A 24255-nucleotide genomic window follows, 5' to 3' on the forward strand; every position below is an offset into this window, starting at 1 on the left:
GCATGATTTAATAATTTGACAAATTATTGCTTGGACACTGCTCTATTTCGCGACCACAATATTCGATCTATAACAAATAAAGAAATTCACCTATCAGTAGACGTAACTAGAAAAAAACCTGAACTGAAAGATAAAAATGTTTTTCGCACTTACCAGAAAATTAAAATGTTGACACAGTCACGACACTCGTTTCACTCACAATTATTCAGCCACGAAAACATGACCGCTCCCTCCGACTCTTACTGACAATTACTGACATGCGGGTGCAAATCGTAGCGCTGCCAACATATGCAGTCTAACAAACATTGTGTGGCGCTGTATTATTTCAGTACGTTAGGGGAGAATTCTCTATGAATGAAGTGCACGCATTGCATGATCTATTAATTAATGTACATGAGTCATTAAGTCACAAATATTCGATATAAATACATTCGTATTAATTAAATCATAATGTAATGTATATTTCACAGTCTGTATTTTCTTTTATTTGGAGCGACCGGTAGTTTCTGTTGTGAACGAGAGATGGTGCGGCTGCATGGGCTCTTCCTTGTTGCAGTTCTTGAAACAAATAAGAGAGGCGCTTTGGTAGAGCCCGTGCTAGCCCGCGTCAAACATGGATGGTTGCAGACAATACGAAGATTGCATTCAGCATGATTTCTCTTCTGCTAACCCGAATTCATCGCGCATTCGTGAGATTAGTGACGTATGTTGAATGAGACTGAATAATATTTTAGTTTCGCGAAATGGGTGATTGTAAATTGTAATTTTTTTTTTTTTTTTTACATGCGTTTAGTACGTGGCGCCTCTTGGGCCCCGGCGCCCTGGGCGACCGCCCGGGTCGCCCCACCCTAAAGCCGGCGCTGGGTGCTGCTGTCCGGAACCACGCGACAGCTACGGTCGCAGGTTCGAATCCTGCCTCGGGCATGGATGTGTGTGATGTCCTTAGATTACTTAGGCTTAAGTACTTCTAAGTTCTAGGGGACTGATGACCTCAGATGTTGAGTCCCATAGTGCTCAGAGCCATTTGAACCATTCTGCAACTTCGAAGACATCTAAGACAATATCTGAAAGGAATTAGAAAAAGTGACAAAATTTCGTGAATCCGACACATTACTGTTAATAATGGCATGAACACTGGGTGGGGGGTTCACCATACATCTACCCACTTTTGAGTATAACCAGTGTCTCTTAATACTACAACACGTAGCAATACAATATCAAAAACTATTATTACTGGGTAAACAGTCCCTACGTGATTTGATAGCTGACATTTATAATTCACGCTCACGTCAGGAAATGCACCAATACGGGAATAGCAGCGTTTACGTTATTGGTCAGAACGCAAGTAATTATGGCGGCCGCCCTAATTTTCGCGCGAAGCCATATTTCGCGACAAAATACTCTTATTAGTCACTGTCATATATGTAGTCTCATAACAATACATAAAATTACATAAAATAACTACAATAATTTTGACATGCAAGGAGAATCAGATCTAATGAGAGGAAGTAGTTTATATTTACTGGTGTTTCAACAATGACTGCCGGTCGAAGTGGTCGTGCGGTTAAAGGCGCTGCAGTCTGGAACCGCAAGACCGCTACGGTCGCAGGTTCGAATCCTGCCTCGGCATGGATGTTTGTGGTGTCCTTAGATTAGTTAGGTTTAATTAGTTCTGAGTTCTAGTGGACTAATGACCTCAGCAGTTGAGTCCCATAGTGCTCAGAGCCAGCCATTTCAACAATGACTACCAGACAACTTTTAATTCACTGATTGTAATTTTATTTTCGTTTGCAGAAAGCAAACATAAACCAAACAAAGAATTTATTTGAATAGAGTCTGTAATTCTTATACTTTTAATAGAGAGAAAGTTTCTAGGTCAGGAGATAGCGTTCGGCGAAATCTCTCAACGTTTACGATGATGGGAGCAGGATACAGACAGTTCCGCTGGTTAATCTTCTCCGGCGAAACGCAAATAAAGTTCCGACACAGCTGTATCATTAACCCCGTGGTGATTAACAAACCACAAGACGCCAGTATACGACCGTTGTTGACATGTCCTCTCTTTCAAAGTACATTACGTAGACATCGCTCGTTTTTACATTTTATGCACTGTCCAGGATGCTATCGTCCTAATTTCACAGTTCGTCACATTCATATAGTCTTAGCCACAAATACACAGTTCATAGAATTGTTCTTGTGTGTGAAGCACACCGTAAACAATGTCCACTCTGTTCTCGCATTTCAAACTTCGACAACGTCACTGAAAGTCATTTATATTGCACAGCTCATTAAAGTCTTCACTTTCACGGCTTCATAGAATGTGATAGACAACAGTTCCACCACCCAAAACCAATACCAGCCAAGTTCATTCGCATAAAAGCACTGTTCGTGTCGGCCACAACAAAGTATTGTTAGCGGCACTTTCACAGTCCGGTTTATTTGCTCTTAAAGTTCGCTGGCGATGACATTACATACCGCAGTGGTAAAGAGAATTAACAATCTGATAGTTAGGTATCACTGTCCATACAATTACGTATGCTTTTCATAAAACACAGTACTATTTTTCCGCGCACGCTTCAAAGACACACCGTCCACCATCCCCTCTACTACACAACAACCTTTCGACTATCGATATCACTATCGCTGTCCCCTGTCTATAGATGTTATATCGTTATCGTAAATTTCATAAATCTTTATAAATGTTATTGATTGAATTTTTCACAATTAATAATATTCCAAAAGAGAACTTTACAAACTTTACCACAGGTATAAAGTAAGAAACATATTTATAAATTGGCAAACGAAATAATCACAATCACATCTTTACATTTAAAAACCACAGTAGAATGTTACATAATCACAATGAGAAATGCCCATGTGAACAAAAGAAAAGGGATAGAAATCTAAAGAAAATCACGAAAACAAATTGTATATGCGTAATTAACCTTCACACCGTGAGTGGCAGCAACAGCGCGTATCGATAAGAGTACTGTCGTATTATCTTTGAAGTGGCCGTTAGTATTACCGGCTCGTCGTGTGTCGGGAGTTCAGTCGGCACGCAGCGAAAGTGGGTCCGGACAGCCAGCAGTCGCCGACCGCTGGCGACACACACGCACTGTCCGACGGAAGGAGACTGGAGCGCCAACGACCGTTGGTTGGTCGTTCGTTCGGTCGTCTCATCGTGTGACGTGTATTTGGTCTTTTGACCGTTTCTGGGCCTCGTCTGTTGGTCATCTTTCCGGACGTGGGTCGGTTCATTCCTTCTGCAGAGACGTCGGGTGGCCAATGGGCAAGTGATACCTCCACATGGTTGGGTCCGAGCCAGTGTGGCCGGGTCGCCGTGTCTCCGAGTTCCGAACGGACATGGAGTTTGTAATGTTACTTGAATTACGTAACCACTACGGCACCTCACCTCAACCTCTCGATACCAGCAATATTCTACTGTGTTTCCGTAAAATAACATATTTCTGTGACAACATTCAGATTTGATTTCATTAATGTAGATGTACTTCGATACATCGATATATATATATTGCAATGATATTATTCTTACGTGTATTCTTTATTTTGTCAAAAATGGCTCTGAGCACTATGGGACTTAAATACTGTGGTCATCAGTCCCCCAGAACTGAGAACTACTTAAACCTAACTAACCTAAGGACATCACACACATCCACGCCCGAGACAGGATTCGAACCTGCGACCGTAGCAGCAGCGCGGTTCAGGACTGAAGCGCCTAGAACCGCTCGGCCACAACGGCCGGCCTATTTTGTCACTATGATATTTGACGTACTTGTAACACTGATTTTTGGGCGCGTAAGCGGTTATTAGAGAGTCAAGCTTTGGTCGTCATGTTAAAAAGACGCAAAGTGTAGTCAGTTTATGAAATGTGAACTTTAACAGTGAGGAAGATATTTTCAAGTATGTTTTATTGTGAAGTGATGTTTTGGAACGAGTTACGTGATGTTGCAACAAAAGTAATAAAAAAAGAAGTGTAACTTAAATTCGGAGTGCTGGTTACTTTTTTACATCACCATTGTCCTAACTTGCAAAAGTTTAATCTTCAAGAATGGTTTGTGAAACACATCTATAAAACTTTTGAATATCGCAGAATAACACCTAGGCCTCTTTGCATCCGAGCTTGGAATCATCACTACCTAGATTTTCGACGATTGAACCATGAGTTCACAACGAGACCAGCGTGGGAAACACAAAAAGATGAGTGCCTAATTTACCCATTATTTCAAGAAATGACTTTATTAACTGTGCTCTAATGACACCTGCCACATAATATAACTTTGTTGTTGACCGAAAATGCAATATTTAGCAGCGTGAGCAACACTACAATCATAATTAATTTTTGACCTTTGTTGTGGCAGGGTTGTTAGAAGTTGAGTCGGGATGGAGCTGCAATGAGGTCCGGAGAGCCGAGACTCGCCCGCCTGTCGCTGACACACATGACATGAGTGGGGACGACCTTGGTTGGTCGTTCGGTCGGTCGTCTCATCGGACGACGTGTATTTGGTCGCCGACCACTTACGCAAACTCTGTGTGTGTCGACTTGTGGTTTCTCCTTGTTGTTTCACAGTGATTGGCTTTACGATTGCCGGAGTTCTAGGTGCAAGTGTCTACGTGGAACTGTGTGTAGCTTCTGTGATTCCCACTGAGTGGATGAATGCTGTCTGTGTACTGAAATAGGCAGTCGGTCGTTGAGACAGAGCAGCGAGTGTGTATCTCCTTTCCGTGTTGATGCTGTCCGGCACGGCGTGTAGTTCGACAGCCTTTGGTGTTGGTCATATTTTTCAGTGTATATGCTGCCTTGGCTGTTTTTAAATGCCAATTTTGAAGATCTAGTGCTGTTGGTATCTTCGTCCTCCGCTGATATTTTCCATTGTCGTGCCGTTGGTCGGCGGAAGGGGATTGATTAGGTTGTTAGTCGGTCCTTTAGCCGTCCCTGGGTCGGGTTGCCATCTGATTACTTAATCTTATTCTTGGCTGCCTATCTTACCTAAGCTTACGTTAGAGTTACCTCCTCAGCCAGACCCTTGGAACACTTGTGAGCACCATTGATCTGTTGTTTTTTGATTGTGATTTTTAGTCTCAAGTACTGTCCGAGGCCTTCAGCCGTCTATTAATTTAGTTTGTTTTAATGTTAAGAGAGGGCCTTCAGCCGTCTTAAATTAAGACCTTGAAGATTCTTGCTTAAACTAAATTATTTTTTAAACAAGGGGGATTTTGTCCACTGGAAATTATTATTATTATTATCCAGGCCTTAAGCCCTGAGTTCTTTTATTCTGTAACTAAGGCCTTCAGCCGTGTGTATTCCTCAAGGCAATTTTAATAACTTGTGTTCTGGCCTTCAGCCGTATTGTTTCTGAATCTTTTAAGGGCATGTGTGATTCAGTGTTTTAGCAAAATAAAGTTTGTATCTTTGTGCAATTAACAGCAACTGATTTGGGCCCCTTTCTGCAACCTGATACGCTCTGTCCTGCAAACCAGATTTCAGTGTGTGCGTGCGTTTTCAAGTAGAGTGCACACGAAGTAACTTGGTTTGTACTTGTGGAGACGGTGCGGTGCAAACAATGACAAAGATAATACTGTGGACCCCGTTGTGAACGACCACCGCGCGAAATCGGAAGTAGCGCCCGGTGCTGAACCATATGCACAAAGCATATATCGTGTAACTTGTGAGTCATTGCTAGTCAGGAAATGATCATATTAAAGGGTTATTTTGTATCACCTATAATATGGCAAATACACACGGTCAGCTGCATGTACATCTACATCCATATTCCAGAAGTAGCCCTGTGGTGTGTGGCGGAGGGTACTTTGTATCAGATACAGTAGCACTGTCACTTCCTCCCGTTCCTGTTTCAGTCGCAAATAAACTAGCGGAAAAAAAACACAACATAAAAAATAATTAATGTAGAGCAATAACATTTCTGGAATGCATTTGTGTGGCTAACAAAATGGCTCTGAGCACTATGGGACTTAACAAAGGAGGTCATCAGTCCCCTAGAACTTAGAACTAATTAAATGTAACTAACCTAAGGACAGCACACACATCCATGCCCGAGGCAGGATTCGAACCTGCGACCGTAGCGGTCACGCGGTTCCAAACTGAAGCGCCTAGAACCGCTCGGCCGCAGCGGCCGGCTGTGTGGCTAACATATTTCCGTGATTAATACTGCAAGTTCAAAGGTTAATGTAAGTGCGAGATAAGCTGTTGCAAATGTTAAGTGCAGGTGCATTAATAACTGGTGTAACTGTCAGAATTTTGCATGTATTGTGATGTAAGGCTGCTGGCTGTCAGTTTGTGGGATGGAGTTCCATGCTCGTTGCACTTGCTCAGTCAGTACAGGAACAGTTAGTGCACTTTGTAGATGACACTGAAGCTGCTGTCCGATGATGACACATTTGTGCTCGATTGGATACAGGTCAGCTGATCGAGCAGGCCAAGGGACATTTCGACACTTTGTAGAGAATGTTGGGTTACAACAGCGATATGCAAGGGAGCCTTATGCTGTTGGAAAACACTCTCTGGAATGGTGTTCATGAATGGCAACAACAGCCGCGCGGGGTTAGCCGAGCGGGCTGAGGCGCTGGAGTCATGCACTGTGCGGCTGATCCCGGCGGAGGTTCGAGTCCTCCCTCGGGCAAGGGTGTGTGTGTTTGTCCTTAGGATAATTTAGGTTAAGTAGTGTGTAAGCTTAGGGATTGTTGACCTTAGCAGTGAAGTCCCATAAGATTTCACACACATTTGAACATATGAATTGGAATGGCAACAACAGTTCGAATCATCAGACTGATGTACAAATTTTCAGGCAGTGTGCGTGGGAAAATCACGAGACACGTGCTCCTGCTGTCATACGAAATCGCACCTTACACCGTAATTCCAGATGCAGGTACAGTGTGTCTACCATGCAAACAGTTTGGTAGCAGACCCTCAACTGGTCTCTTTCTATCCAACAAAGGGCCATAACTGGCACCGAAGCAGAACCAGCTTTCATCAGACCTCCACCCTTCCCTCCAAAATGCTTTAGCTTGACACTAGTGATGTCGCAAATGGCGGTGATTTGGGGTCAGTGGAATGCTCACTACAGGCATTTAGCTCGTTGCTGTGCTTGAAGTAACCGGTTTGTAACAGTTCGTTGCGTCACTGTGGTGCCCACTGGTGCTCAGATTGCTGCTGCAGATGCAGTACGATGTGCCATAGCCGTACGTCGAACGAGACGTATTGCCTCTCTGTAGTAACCACGAGGCCCGGTCCTCTTGTGAGTGCACATTCTCATGATCACCGCTGCCAGCAATCACGTGCAGTGGCTACATTCCTGCCAAGTCTTTCTGCAATATCCAGGGTCTTGTAGCCCCGTTACACGACCTCGTTAAAACTCAGTGAGGTGCTGAAAATTGCGGTTTTGTCACCTTAAAGACATTCTTGACATCAACTCACTGCATCAAATCCCAAGGCAAGTAATGCTCATGACCGTTACAGCGTGTATTTAAAGCAAACCTGATTTGCAACCTCATATTGGTGCTACTAGCGCCACTCTTTTGCGAATGGCACGAAATTTGAACTGATATCATCTTTCAGATGTAGCAAGACGTATAACAACTTTCATTCATGTCGCACTACTCTTTCTTGGTTTTGCGATTTTTTTTTTTTTCCGTCAGTGTAGTTCGCTCAGGAACGATTCCCGATAGTCCTCCGTGTGGCCTCAAATCTCTCTAATTTTGTCTTCACGGTCTTTTCGCGAGATATAGTAGTAGGAAGCAATAAATGTATTGACTCTTCTAGGGACATACGCTCTCGAAACTTTTAACAGTAAACGCCACGCTGTCGCAGAACGCCTCTTTTTTTTGTGAAATCTTATGGGACTTAACTGCTAAGGTCATCAGTCCCTAAGCTTACACATTACTTAACCCAAATTATCCTAAGGACAACCACACACATCCATGTCCGAGGGAGGACTCGAACCTCCGCCGGGAACAGCCGCACAGTCTATGACTGCAGCGACCCAGACCGCTCGGCTAATCCCCCGCGGCCAGAACGCCTCTCTTGCAGTGCCTGTCACTGAAATGGCTTCATCATCTCTGTGACGGTTTCCAGCCAACTACATGAACCGATAATAGCATCATCCCCGAAAAGCCTCATGGAACTTTCACATTATCTACTGTGTCCCGAGGGCCATTCAGAAAGTAAGGCACCACTTTTTTCCTGAACGCGCGATGGCTTTATTCAGGATTCCAATACACCATATTATTCCCCACTCTTTTGGCTACAAAACACTATTTTTCAACATAATCTCCGTTCAGTGTGACGGTCTTAAGTCACCTTACTGCGAGGGCCTGAATGTCCGCAAAGCACCACTCTACAGGTCGACTTCAGAGCCATCGTCTTGCTACATCAAGAACCTCCCCCTCACACTCGTACTGCTTCCAGTTGAGTGCATCCTTCATTGGGCCAGACAGATGGAAGGTGCGAGATCCTAGCTTCAGGGTGGATGAGGAAGAGCGGTCGAAAGAAGTTTTGTGACCTCCAGTAGGGAGCGCAGAGTTGTGTGATGCCTTGCCTTGTCAAGGAGCATTTTTGTGACGACGAACACGCTGAAACGGTTTCCCTGATTTCCTGATGGTTTCACAGTACACTTCAAAGTTGATCGTTGCACAGTGAGAGGGGGGCGGGGGGACATCCAACTGAATAACCGCTTCAGAGTTGACGAAGACCGTCGCCAAGACTTTACGGGCTGAGTGTGTGGCTTTGAACTTTTTCTTCGGAGGAGAGGTGGTGTTGCGCCACTCCATGCATTGCCGTTTTATTTCCGGTTCGAAGTGTTGAACCCATGGCTGTGACGATTGCGACGACGCTTGACAAAAATTTGTTATTATCAGTATCGAGCGCAAGCAACGGTTCACAGATTGTCCTCCTTTGCTCTTTACGGTCTTCTGTTAGCTGACGAGGAACCCAGCGGGAACACCATTTGCGTACCCCAGCTGGTCGACGAGTGTCTTGACTATGAACACAAACGTCAAGTTGAGTAGCGAGATGTTTGATTGTGATCCGCCGATGCGAATGCCTGCACGTACCAACACTGCAGAAGTCGTCTCTGTGTGCGGCCGGACGGCACGCACAAGATCGACCGCTTTTGCGCGATCTTGTTGCGATCATGACAGACTGCTCGCCCAAAGACTCACCGTGCTTTTGTTCACTGCCATGTTTCTGTAGACATTCCACAAGCGTCTCTAAATAATAATACGTTAAGAAGTAATTCAGATACAAGATCTGAATATTAGTTTAATTTTCAAATGAGATCTTTGCTCTGAAGTATTTCTTTACATGTTACAATCTGCAGATCATTCCCTGATCAGAATATCGGTAATATATAACACCTTTGAATATCAGCAATGTTCCACTTCTCCGCCATAAGAAACTCAATCAAAGAGCTCTGTTTGGAACACAACTCCGTTACTGACACCATCTTGAAGGTTACGTATATCACCAGCGTCACCTATCGCAACCTCATGAAACTGCAGGAGCTGAAGAGAGAGTATTCCCATAGCAAATTCAGCATTTTTCAACCGAAATCGGCAGAAAAGAATATGTTGCATTAGTTATTGAACGCCCCTCGTAATCTGGCTCGCAGCTGCACCGACAGCGTGCTGTGGAAGGGAACTCGGCCACTGACCGTGCACTCGAGCGTCAGACTGGAGGGTGCCGAGTTACTATGCGACTGAATGTTCAGAAACGATGCGGCTTTTGCAGACGGCACGCGTGTAGCCACGTGCCATACATGATCGTAGAGTGCTCCAGCGCCTGTTGTCAGCTACTCTACTGGCCATTAAAATTGCTACACCAAGAAGAAATGCAGATGATAAACGGGTATTCATTGGACAAATATATTATACTAGAACTGACATGTGATTACACATTTTCACGCAATTTGGGTGCATAGATCCTCAGAAATCAGTACCCTGAACAACCAACTCTGGCCGTAATAACGGCCTTGATACGCCTAGGCATTGAGTCAAACAGAGCTTGAATGGCGTGTACAGGTACAGCTGCCCATGCAGCTTCAACACGATACCACAGTTCATCGAGAGTAGTGACTGGCGTATTGTGACTAGCCAGCTGCTCGCCCACCATTGACCAGACGGTTTCAATTGGTGAGCGATCTGGAGAGTGTGGTGGCCAGGGCAGCAGTCGAACATTTTCTGTATCCAGAAAGGCCCGTACAGGACTTGCAACATGCGGTCGCGCATTATCCTGCTCCAATGTAGGGTTTCGCAGGGATCGAATGATGGGTAGAGCCACGGGTCGTAACACATCTTAAATGTAACGTCCACTGTTCAAAGTGCCGTCAATCCGAACAAAAGGTGATCGAGATGTGTAACCAATGGCACCCCATACCATCACGCGGGGTGATACGCCAGCATGGCGATGATGAATACACGCTTCCGATGTGCGTTCACCGCGGTGTCGCCAAACACGGTTGCGACCATCATGATGCTGTAAACAGAAAGTGGATTCAACCGAAAAAATGACGTTTTGTCATTCGTGCATCCAAGTTTGTCGTTGAGTACACCATCGCAGGCACTCCTACCTGTGTTGCAGCGTCAAGGGTAACCGCAGCCATTATCTCCGAGCTGATAGTCCACGCTGGTGCAAACGTCGTCCAACTGTTCGTGCAGATGGTTGTCGTCTTGCAAACGTCCCCATCTGTTGACTCAGGGATCGAGAAGTGGCTGCACGATCCGTTACAGCCATGCGGATTAGATGCCTGTCATCTCGTCTGCTAGTGATTCGAGGCCGTTCGGATCCAGCACGGCGTTCCGTATTACCCTCCTGAACCCAACGATTCCATATTCTGCTAACAGTCATTGGATCTCGACCAACGCGAGCAGCAATGTCGCGATACTATAAACCGCAATCGCGATAGGCTACAATCCGACCTTTATCAAGGTCGGAAACGTGATGGTACGCATTTCTCCCCCTTACACGAGGCATCACAACAACGTTTCACCAGGCAACGCCGGTCAACCGCTGTTTGTGTATGAGAAATCGGATGGAAACTTTCGTCATGTCAGCATGTTGTATGTGTCGCCACTGGCGCCAACCTTGTGTGAATGCTCTGAAAAGCTAATCATTTGCATATCACAGGATCTTCTTCCTGTCACGTCGTCTTCATGGTGTAGCAATTTTAATGGCGAGTAGTGTATATATGGCTCGCGAATCACACAGCTAGTTTAAGAAATAGACGGACGTAAAATTCCTTAATCAGCTCTATTAAAACTCATATTTCCTCCCTTGTCCATACGCTAGACGTTTAGTTACATACATAAAAACTTCAATACTCATGAACATGTTATAACACAAGAAGGAAGTTCTGTAATGACATCATCTGACAACAGTTCCATTACAAACAGCGCGATACAAATTTGCAATAGTGTTCCACATACGGTAAAAATTATTTCATCATTTCCACTTTTAGTAAAACTCTTTGATCATTCATACACTCCTGGAAAATGAAATAAGAACACCGTGAATTCATTGTCCCAGGAAGGGGAAACTTTATTGACACATTCCTGGGGTCAGATACATCACATGATCACACTGACAGAACCACAGGCACATAGACACAGGCAACAGAGCATGCACAATGTCGGCACTAGGACAGTGTATATCCACCTTTCGCAGCAATGCAGGCTGCTATTCTCCCATGGAGACGATCGTAGAGATGCTGGATGTAGTCCTGTGGAACGGCTTGCCATGCCATTTCCATCTGGCGCCTCAGTTGGACCAGCGTTCGTGCTGGACGTGCAGACCGCATGAGACGACGCTTCATCCAGTCCCAAACATGCTCAATGGGGGACAGATCCGGAGATCTTGCTGGCCAGGGTAGTTGACTTACACCTTCTAGAGCACGTTGGGTGGCACGGGATACATGCGGACGTGCATTGTCCTGTTGGAACAGCAAGTTCCCTTGCCGGTCTAGGAATGATAGAACGATGGGTTCGATGACGGTTTGGATGTACCGTGCACTATTCAGTGTCCCCTCGACGATCACCAGTCGTGTACGGCCAGTGTAGGAGATCGCTCCCCACACCATGATGCCGGGTGTTGGCCCTGTGTGCCTCGGTCGTATGCAGTCCTGATTGTGGCGCTCACCTGCACGGCGCCAAACACGCATACGACCATCATTGGCACCAAGGCAGAAGCGACTCTCATCGCTGAAGACGACACGTCTCCATTCGTCCCTCCATTCACGCCTGTCGCGACACCACTGGAGGCGGGCTGCACGATGTTGGGGCGTGAGCGGAAGACGGCCTAACGGTGTGCACTGCGTAGGATCCTACGGTCTTGGCGTGCATCCGTGCGTCGCTGCGGTCCGGTCCCAGGTCGACGGGCACGTGCACCTTCCGCCGACCACTGGCGACAACATCGATGTACTGTGGAGACCTCACGCCCCACGTGTTGAGCAATTCGGCGGTACGTCCACCCGGCCTCCCACATGCCCACTATACGCCCTCGCTCAAAGTCCGTCAACTGCACATACGGTTCACGTCCACGCTGTCGCGGCATGCTACCAGTGTTAAAGACTGCGATGGAGCTCCGTATGCCACGGCAAACTGGCTGACACTGACGGCGGCGGTGCACAAATGCTGCGCAGCTAGCGCCATTCGACGGCCAACACCGTGGTTCCTGGTGTGTCCGCTGTGCCGTGCGTGTGATCATTGCTTGTACAGCCCTCTCGCAGTGTCCAGAGCAAGTATGGTGGGTCTGACACACCGGTGTCAATGTGTTCTTTTTTCCATTTCCAGGAGTGTATTTCATCGCTGTTTAGCTCATGTGAAGTACGAGACTAAATAAAATTATTTAGCACCCGTATGACGTTCCTCACTCTTTTTTCACTACAAACTGAATCAACAGCAGGTTTACGGAAGACCAATTTTCTGGTGCCTTATGACAGCATATATTCGTGGGACGTAAGTTACGACATAAAACCCCTAGACTCTGTGCTGAAAAGGGATGGCGTGCGTATGACGTATGTGGCGTTGTTCCGTCTCATTGGTGTACGTTCAAGATAACATTCTGGGTATCGGACATGCTTGATATTGCTCTGCACGTTCGAAAAGTCTTCCCCACGTGCTTTTTCCACGTTGTGCCGTCAGAAACTCGGCATGGTCAATGCTAACTTCCGAATGTACGGTCTGTGTGCCGACGGCCTTATGATGCCGTAGTGAAAGATCACTGCGCGGTAGGTAAATTGCGCTTCGGCAGCTGAACCCTATGCACAAAGGCATATCTCGCATCACTTGCAAGCTGTAGCTACTGAATCTGCAGACGACCGTATTAACGGGTTATTTCAGTACTACTAATACATTCGTTCAAAACTAGTAGTTTTTCACCAGAGAAACAGCTGCATATGCAGACAACCAAAACCACTGTGACCATACTCTCCCGGAAGGAAATATCATAAAACGAACAAGGAGCAAAAAAGGTAGCGTCGCGGACAACATTCCTGACCGCTGAAAAATTTTAAATTGCTGGTTTTCTGAGATACGAGAACTTTCGTGTATTCAAAGGAAACAAAGTGCACATATGCGTGAGATACAGGTCCTACTGTATATTGTTTTTGAAAAAAGCATTTGCATACTTCACCCTGTGGCTGAAATAAAACAGATGTATGAATTTATTTTTCTCTTGTCTTTCGGTAAGAACGTAGCTCTGCACATTTTTCACGTGTTTTCTCCCTAGGTATGTCTTAGCGAACTGACGCATATTGTAAAAGTGTAGATGTTTGCTGGTTTTGTATTTAGAACTAAACACGATAACAGATGTAAAAAAATCTTTTATTATTATTCTTATCGTAAGTTCTACTAGAGTAGATATTTACATGTCTGTGTTCTAATTAACATTGTTTCAGATCGCTTTGGCTCAGATAGCGAAGACAGCATATTACTATGAAGAGACGTAATGGCGTAAAGCGCATTGCGTCCAGTCGTTAATTTTCTAGTGCTCACAGCAAATCGCGGTCTCTGACTTTAGATGCTGACCGTTTTAATGTGTCCTGCGCTTATTACGTGCAAGAAATTACTGTGAATGCTCCGGCCATTCCTCTCTGATCTGTGAGGTTGTCACACTTCGATCACGTGAGTTACAGGCCGCGTTAAATAACACTCACGGATGTTGGCTGATAGAAAGTAGTTCAGATATTTGTTAGTAACATATCTATCCTTTTTTCTGAGTACACTATGTGAGCATACCAGAAAACAGCTGTGCGTTATTAAGGCCATGTTCTCAACATCTAAATGATGTGTTACTCTCTCCAGTGCTAGAGGCGCTTTTTGTTGAAGAACTTTTTATGTCAGTTACCATTAAATTGAGCTGAGCGCCACACTTGGAAACACTACGCTCAAGCAAAACTATGTAATTAACTTACATAGAGAGATGGAGAATGATGCGTCACTGTAGTACACATTGTCGTCACTGTCACCATCTTCTTCTTCATCACCATCATCATCATCAAAAAATGGTTCAAATGGCTCTGAGCACTATGCGACTTAACTTCTGAGGTCATCAGTCGCCTAGAACTTAGAACTAATTAAACCTAACTAACCTAAGGACATCACACACATCCATGCCCGAGGCAGGATTAGAACCTGCGACCGTCGCGGACGCTCGGTTCCAGACTGTAGCGCCCAGAACCGCACTGCCACTCTGTCCGGCATCATCATCATTTTGTACATTTTTCAGCCACTGGCCAGGTCTATTTGCAACAGAAGCCTCTCCATCGCCTTTTGTGTACCCTCCATCTCCCCCTGATCCAGTCTTTTTCTATCTTTCGCTACCAACCCTTCATATCTATCAGCCAACTGGCTCTTAATCTCTTTCCCTTACATCTCGTGTATCCGTCTGAGTATCCTCTTCTCCTCTTCTCCTCCACTCATGAGAGATATTCTAACAGAGAAACCCTTGAGTGCAAGGTCCAATATTCAACCTTTAGTAAGACTCATTTGAAGGTGTTATGTTAACAATTCCACAAGAGAAATATTAGCTGTATATGACTCACCATGCGCATCAGAAGAGCGACAGGAAATATGCAGAGATCAACCTTCTATGGGATGTGTGTTTACACTTCACAAAATGGGCATCGTCGACATTCAAGAAAAGTTCAAAACAAATCATTAATTTGCACATGAACACTGAATGAAAAACAGTGTGCCACAGAAATCACAAAGGTTCGCACCAACAAGTTCGAAGAGGACCTCCTTGGGAGTTACAAACTGTACAGGATGTTCAGCTAAGTATCCACTCTTAAAGAATGCATATAAAATCATACTGGTTTAATGGAGTGACGAGAACCGATGGAAAGTGATGGCATGCAACTCAATGCGAAACAGTCTTTCATGGAATTTATCGTGAAACTGGCTATCCTTTAAGGCACAACTGCAGGTAGTGCAGTAGTATGTTTGATACAAACGGAAAATACAAACGTCCAGAGACTGAATTTCTCCAGTGGTTCCAAGCGGTATGAACTGCAACGCCACACATTTTTCAGGAGGAGTGGTTTGCTCTAAAGGACTATGATTTTTATACGCAGACCACGAATCAAGGAAAAGCAAGTTGTATTCACCAGCTACTGGCCAAAAGCAGTGGTTACACTATATTTACAGTTCTCTTACGCCAATTTTTCCAATTTAGCTTTCTGTGACGCAAATATTTCCTACTGCCCTTGCAAGATCAAGCCCAAGATGAAGAATCGTAGGGGGCAGAGCACCTCCAACTTCTCGCAGCACCATAAATAACTTCCAGCCAATTTACCATCCGCATTACCATTCGACAAAACTGTATACGACATAATTGTGTGTTAAAGCGTGAAGATATTGATGGTAGCTGATCTTTATACAACTGTCCTCTAATTTTGAGGGTTGCTTTCATATGCCTTTCCTTCTAAAACCTCTGTTGGTCGGAGTTGAAAGCAAATTCCTTACAGAACGAAGAGATATGTTTATTATCTCATTTACAAATTCCGCAGTTTGCTGTGCATAGTCAAGTTGATGCTTCGCTTGAAATTTCGTTACCTTATGTCTTCCAGTTCCATCCACAAGAGCGCCTTCAACTAACGTGCAAACCGTCTCAAAAACAGCTCGAAAACGGATATGAGGTTCACAGTACCCTGAAGACCTTTATAAAACTATAATTGTAATTCTTGCAAGGTCACAATGCATTCTTCAAATCTCGCTCTTTCTTTAACGTCAATGAGCTTAGGGAACTGGATTGTCTTTGTCAGAATGTGTCCCTTTTAAATCACAATTTGTTTTTTAAATGCACCCCCATCAAATCAGAAAGAAGTTTCCTTGGTATTGGGCAGTGTACAGCCAAGTCCACTTAACATATGAAGTGTGCAATCTATTCAGGATATTCTAATTTTCGTTCCTGCACTCTTTTTTTCCTTCATAATTTCAACAATAGCGAGATTTAAATCGAAATATTTCCATGAGTGCCCCTTGGCTTAACCCACGCACTTTGCAATAATATATGAAGTCTTCTTGCTCTACATGGAGCGAGGTGGCGCAGTGGTTAGACACTGGACTCGCATTCGGGAGGATGACGGTTCAATCCCACGTCCGGACATCCTGATTTAGGGTTTCTGCGATTTCCCTAAATCGCTCCAGGCAAATGCCGGGATGGTTCCTTTCAAAGGGCACAGCCGACTTCCTTCCCCGTCCTTCCATAATCCGATGAGACCGATAACCTCGCTGTCTGGTATCCTTCCCCAAACAACCCCCCCCCCCTCACCTCTTCTTACTCTTCGTTCATTTCCAATGAAAACTGTTGCAGTTGAAAATGGAATAATGGCTGCGACTTCAGAAATTTTACTGTTCGTACCACCAGTTTCTTCAAGTGCCCCAGGCCTGAAAGTTTAGCATAAAGTGATTCTTGATGTACAGAACAATGAACCCTGTCTATCGATCGCTGTCATGTTTTGCTCTTCCACTGTCATCTAAAACTTAAATTCTTTCTGCATGGTACTATAATGCCGTTTCCTAGGAAATAAGTGGTACCCGTCGCTTATGCGAATTCTCTTCTGGCATTCCCATTCATTTTAAAGAATTGTGACAAAGAATCGCTAGAGTGCCTCTTTCTGTACAGTCACTAGGACTGTGAACGAACTTCATACCAAAAAATCATTATCGAAGGTTGGTGGTTGATTTTGGGGGAAGGAACCAAACAGCGCTGTCATTCGTCCCAAAGGATTAGGAAAGGACGTAGGCCTTGCCGTTGCAAAGGAACCATCCCGGCATTTGCCTGAAACGATTGAGGAAAATCACGGAAAACCTAAATCAGAATGGCAAGGCGCGGGTTTGAACCGTCCTCCTCTCGAATGTGAGTCCAATGTGCTAACCATTGTGCTACCTCGCTCCGGCAATATCTAACGGTAAACACGGATGACACCATGATTCTGCCGAACTCAGAAAGCTGTGCCGATCGCAAAATGCCACACCGCAATGCTAAATGAAATGTTGCGCTGTTCCGTGTACTTCCGAGAAGGGCCGAGTAAAGCCGAGTGGCAGGCCGGCGTTTGGCCAGTCTGCGGCCACTGCACACTGCACACGTGTAGTTCGGCACGCCGTGTCCGACCCTGCCGTAATGGGTCCGCTTTCTCTAATTACCTGAACCTCTCATTCCTTACTCCTTCCATCTCTGTCACTCTAGTACTGTTTCTCAAGAATTTCATCGCACTCGCTCTTATTCTGAGTCTGTCTTCCTTTTAATGCCCAGGTCTCCGAGGTACAAAAAAAAATGGTTCAAATGGTTCTGAGCACTATGCGACTTAACTTCTGAGGTCATCAGTCGCCTAGAACTTAGAACTAATTAAACCTAACTAACCTAAGGACATCACACACATCCATGCCCGAGGCAGGATTCGAACCTGCGACCGTAGCGGTCGCTCAGTTCCAGACTGTAGCGTCTAGAACCGCACGGCCACTCCTGCCGGCTCCGAGGTACACTCTAAGATTGGAACATAGTACGGTACGACCAGTATATAACCCATATGTTTTTTTGAAGGACATCCTTGCTTAGTATCAAGTTTCTAACGCTCTTCTAGAATGCTGCTGCTTGTCTCCCTCTAACTACGATACTGAGAGTGTAAAATGAAGAAGTGACGTCATATTTAAATTACTATTCATGTACGTGGCAACTTATTCGTGAAAAAAGTTTTCTTCTCCTTCCTCTGTGTCTTTCCGAAGTAATAAAACAGTGCGAAGTACAAGTAGCTGTTATTCCATCACTTTTTGGGCGTGCATACGGGATAATATTAATTGTTGTTCCGATATTTCGACTGGGAATCTTTCAGCCATTCTCAAAGTTAATCGCTTGCAATATTTTAAATCACTTTACACAATACGGAAAAGTTAAAGTACTGACCACAGCCTCATCCTGCTGGGATTCAGTGGTGAAGGAAGCTGTTGAAATAAGATTAGCAGACAACCCGCTGAACCAAGACCAGGGTTTGCAGCTAGGCGAATCATGGAAAGTGCTGTTTCACGACTGCGCTCTCTAAGAAAATGTTTTTCTCAAGTCATTCCAACATTTTCCGTCCATAATAATCAACCACAAACTTCGTAAGCACTGTGGATTCTCTGACTGCGGTTGCATAAAGTTGTACCTATGACTGCTGTTGTTGTTACCAACAATATTATCTCTCACGCATGAACCTTTACTCCAATTAAAGTGATTAAAAATCTTGCGAGCGAATCACTCTGAGGATAAGATATAGGCAGTCAACTGAAATATCTCAACAACAAGTAATACTATCCTGAACGCACGCCTAGAAAATGATAGAAACTTCCGTCCGCCGGGAAAACTTCAAGAAACACATTACAGGTAGCTATGTTTTCCTATAAGAGTAGCTACCGGTTCCTGACACCCTCTCAAGCATAGCTCTTAATGACACAAAATGGCTCTGAGCACTATGCGACTTAACTTCTGAGGTCATCAGTCGCCTAGAACTTAGAACTAATTAAACCTAACTAACCTAAGGACATCACACACATCCATGCCCGAGGCAGGATTCGAACCTGCGACCGTAGCGGTCACGCGGTTCCAGACTGAAGCGCCTTTAACCGCACGGCCATACTGGCCGGCTCTTAATGACACCATCGATGCTTGTTTTGCCGTTTCCAACAAATCATTTATGGCTTTACATATGCCTGGTTATGAACAAACTCCATTGCAGCTTTGGTGCGTGAATACGGCGGTGTCAAGCTACATCGAAAAGGGACAGCAACGAGAACGCTGTATGTGTTCAGGTCGCTAGACGACGGTCCAATGACCCGGCCGCCTCTTGGGAAATAAAGGATGGCGTCATCTAGCACTCAGGATTAGAAAGTGTTCTTGCACGGGTCGCACATCTGCACCCACTGTCACGTTCTTGTTTTTGAGGCCGTTCTAATGTCTTATTTCCTCTCTGTTAATGTAATTGTTAGTGCTCGTTACGTGAACTGGCTTAAAGATAAACAAAAGTAAAGACGAAGGCAATAATGGGAACTATGAAGGAGTTCAGCGATTTGCTTATTACAAGAAGTGGGATAATTTTCCTACCCAGGGCGCAAGATTGATAACGTAACAGAAGAAATAATATATCAGAATTAGATATACAAGTGAAGAAAGCTTTCTTTAGTAAAAGTGTGTGCTGCTTTCGAAATGAGGAAGAAGTACCTGAAAATGAGCGTCTTTAGCGCAGCACTGTAAGGAAGTGAAGTGTGTATCGTTGCAGCTTCGCAGAAGAAGAGACTGAAAGTAATAGAAATGTGGAGCTACTGAAGTAAATTAAGTGTACAGATAAACTACGAAATGAAGAAGTAGTAAAAAGAGAAGGCATGGGAAAAATCGTTCAAGACCCTTAACAGAAGAAGCGGCAAATTCGCTTGACGTCTGCTACAGCATCCAAGCACTGAAAGATCAGCAAAAGGGAGATACAGAAGGAGGAAATAAGTACTAGGATACGCGAAGCAGATTATAAAGCATGTTACGTATAGCAATTAAGAAAACCAAATGCTATAACACTCCTCTGGAAATTGTGCATGATTTATATCCATTCATTCCTCGTATTTAGGCTATTATCTGTACGACGGATGTAAGCCTTTAGCTACGTTCTTTCAAGAACTCTTTGTATATTCTCGTACAGTTTTGAAGGTGTGTGGAAATATAAAGGGACACGAACGCTGAAATAAATGTTCCAAAACCGAGTAGACCAAACAACTTTAATATTTCACAGCTGAAGCCAAGAATTGTAAACAACAAAGAAACGAGAGGTTAGATATCGAACGTTAAAAGAAAGTCTGAGAACAGATCTGTTCTAGCTATTTCTAGAAGAAAAAGAAATATATAAACTTTGCTCTAATATACAACACCACGCGGTATAACCAGATACCGAGAATAGAAGTGAATCTGATTAATGAGGTCTTTCGGATTCTGAGTAGTTCCAGAAATCGGTGTATTCCGATGAGATGGGAACAACTAATGAGGTGCTCCAGTACCAACAAGAAGGAGAGGTAACGACCCCCCGTTACAAGATTCCCGAGAGGAAAATTCCACTGAAATCGGTGACGAATATTGCAGTATTGATATGCAAATGTATACTGAATGCTTACCGAACTTGTACTTTACGACAGCTAAATTGGTCAGTTTACTTTGCTTCTGTAAGTGTACATGAACTGCATATTAGTGTTCTTCATCACATCACTGTAAATGAACTTTTACCGTTTTTTTAGAATTATTACTGTATTCAGCAAATGACGCGGGGATTTGTGTTACGAAACTAGACTGATGTGGTATTACAAATCTACATTTAATAAAATAATGAAAACAAATAACTTCTCTACTGGGCCCGCAGCGTGCATAGGGTTTAAATATAATATTTTCCTTCAGCAGTTACAAGGTTAGCAGCAAATTGTTTTATTCAACGCGTGTAGATTCTGTTCATCCTCAATGAGCTCGTTTTGGTGGAACTGCCATTTTCAAGTGTTCCTGTTGAGATGTTATAACTGTTATAACTGAAGAGCCAAAGAAACTGGTACACCTGCCTAACATTGTTTTAGGGCACCCGCGAGAACGCAGAAGTGCCGCAACACAACATGGAATGGACTCGGCTAATGTCTGAAGTAGTGCTGGAGGCATTGACACCATGAATCCGTAAGAGTACGAAGGGTTGCAGATTCGGAACAGCACGTTGCAAGGCATCCAGTATATGCTCAGTAATGTTCATGTCTGGGGAGTTTGGTGGCCAGCGGAAGTGTTTAAACTTGGAAGAGTGTTCCTGCAGCCAGTACGTAGCAATTGTCGATGTGTGGGGCGTCGCATTGTCCTGCTGGAATTGCCCAAGTCCGTCGGAATGCACAACGGACATGAATGGATGAAGTGATCAGACAGGATGCTTACGTACGTGTCACCTGTCGGAGTTGTATCTAGACGTATTAGAGGTCCCACATCACTTCAGCTGCACAAGCCCCACACCATTATAGAGTCTCCACCAGCTTGAATAGTCCCCTGCTGACTTGCAGGGTGTATGGATTCATGAGGTGTCTCCATAATCGTACTCGTCCACCCGCTCGATACAATTTGAAACGACGCTTGTCCGACCAGGCAACATGTTTCCAACCATCAACAGTGTGATATCAGTGTTGGCGGGCCCAGACGAGGCGTAAAGCTTTGTGTGTGCAGTCATCAAGAGTACAAGAGTGGGCCTTCGGCTCCGAAAGCCCATATCGATGATGTTCGTTGAATGGTTCGCACACCGACACAGCCTGAGGGACACAGTGTATACAGAAAACCTATACACACCGATTTGTACCTAAATGCCTGCAGTTGCCACCACAACTCCCAGCATGAAGGCGTTTTGCGCGCACTTGTTCACAGGTCACGATCGATCTGCGATCAGGAGAGCCTTCCAGCAAAACTGCAGCACCTCGAGACAACATTTCGGAAAAATGGGTACAACCAGAAGCAAATAAGACACGCACTCAGCCGGATGTAAGTAGTTCTAAGTTCTAGGGGACTGATGACCTCAGAAGTTAAGTCCCATAGTGCTCAGAGCCATTTGAACCATCTGAACACGCACTCAGACAGACTGCGCCAAGAGAACAAGAAGAAGAAACAGAAGAACACAAGTCATTGGCGTGCATTCCGTTCGTCGGAAACACCTCAAGAAAAATCGGTAGAATCCTGGGGAAACACAATGTGAAATGTGTATTCCGACCCCTGCAAAAACCTTGACTCTACTGGGTTCAGTGAAAGATGACCTAGGCCTTCGAAAACTAGGTGTTCATCAAATTCCTTGTCAGTGCGGAAAATCATACATTGTTGAGACAGTCTGCACTGTAGAAGAGAGGTGCCGCCAACACAAGCGCCATACCGGATTACGCCAGACCACTAAATCAGCCGTGGCTGACCATTGTACAGGGACTGGCCATGCTATGGACTATGAAAAAACAAAAATACTCTGTCAATCCTTCTACTTCTGGGACTGCGTTACTAAAGAGGCCATCGAAATCCGACTACAGGACGATCCAATTAATAAAGACAGCGGCCTTCAACTTAGTCAGGCTTGGAACCCTGCACTCAGCCTGGAGAGAAAGATGCGGTCCCAGAGATCGAGGACCGCCCCCGACGGCGGCAGCAGGGAGACTGCAGACCCCAGTTTAGACCCGGGTGCCGCTTCCTCCACCACCTCCGGTAGATGCCTCGCCGGTCGCACCAAAGACACCAGGAGAGGAACGGTGGTGGGGGTAACGGCTAGTATATATAGGGCGCCGAGAGGAAAAGCACAGCATTCGTCAGGAACCACCTGAAGATGGCAGCGTGTACGTCTGCCGAAATATTGTGAAGAAATTACGACACTACCCGGTCGGATTCCCGAGAACTGTTCAAATTGGAAATACGCCGGGAAAACTTCAGATCGCATATCAAGTTCATATTTATCTCAGGCACTAAAGGGCCGAAGTGGCCGTGCGGTTAAAGGCGCTGCAGTCTGGAACCGCCAGACCGCTACGGTCGCAGGTTCGAATCCTGCCTCGGGCATGGATGTTTGTGATGTCCTTAGGTTAGTTAGGTTTCACTAGTTCTAAGTTCTAGGGGACTAATGACCTCAGCAGTTGAGTCCCATAGTGCTCAGAGCAAATTGAACCATTTGAACCACTAAAGTCTGTGGACCCTGGGCGGTGCAAAAAATTTACGCTTATAAGTCAACGCAATCAAAAGATTCAGTCATTTATGTCACATATTTTGATATTCCCAAACTCACTAATGAAATAGATTTATTTTTAGAGGGAGTCACCCTGAACCAAAATACAATTTTATCTTTTCTTCTATTTTCCATATATGTTTCTCTGAAGTTTCAGCATCATAATTGTGCTTTTTATTTATTTCTGTCAAACAGGAAAAATGCTCTTTATTACTTCTACATATATAAATTTCGGTTTTTAAGGTAGTATTTACAGTTTTAAAAACACACAAAGTTTTGTATGTAGGCTTTGTTTCCATATTCTGTGATTTTTCTGGTTTCCATGTTTTTTATTGGTCTGGTTTTCTTTCACAGTTTTTCGTCTACAAACGAATAGTGCTTTTAAATTTTACGACTAGGAGTTTTATTGTCGGGCCAAACTAATTTTATGTGGGAGGTTGTGTGTTTGTGTATGTGACTGTAATATGTTTCACTTTTTCTGGTTTCCTCATTATCCTCACTGTGAAGATCTGAACTGTCTTCAGTCAGTATTTACTGAACTGTCAGTATTTACGAAGTTCGAAAACAAGATGGTGAACAGCTGAACAGTTGAATGTGTTATGGGTGGGAGTTCCGTCTCTTTGTGATTTGTACCCGCAATTTTGTGTGAACACATCTGGTGATTACCAACCGACATGCCAAGACTGCGAATCACAAGCAGGAACTTTAATACCACGTACACAGAAGAGCACTAAAAATATAGCAGCTGTCATTCTACATTTGCTTAACACCTTATGGACATGAAACAGATCCCAGCAGATATCAACACTGACTTGAAAATTCTCAAATATAGCAACAGCCCCCCACAAAAACTAATAATTGAAGAGAACTACCAAATGCGAAAAACCATAGCTGAAGGAAAACAAACAATAAATGAGTATACAGCTCTCTGCAAGGGAGCTGATTTCTGTCGTCAAAGAACTATCAGGAAACACCAAACCATAGACACACCCTCCCCTCCTTACAC

This window comes from Schistocerca piceifrons, chromosome 4 (genome assembly GCF_021461385.2).
Source record: "Schistocerca piceifrons isolate TAMUIC-IGC-003096 chromosome 4, iqSchPice1.1, whole genome shotgun sequence".
NCBI classification, from domain to species: Eukaryota; Metazoa; Arthropoda; class Insecta; order Orthoptera; family Acrididae; genus Schistocerca; species Schistocerca piceifrons.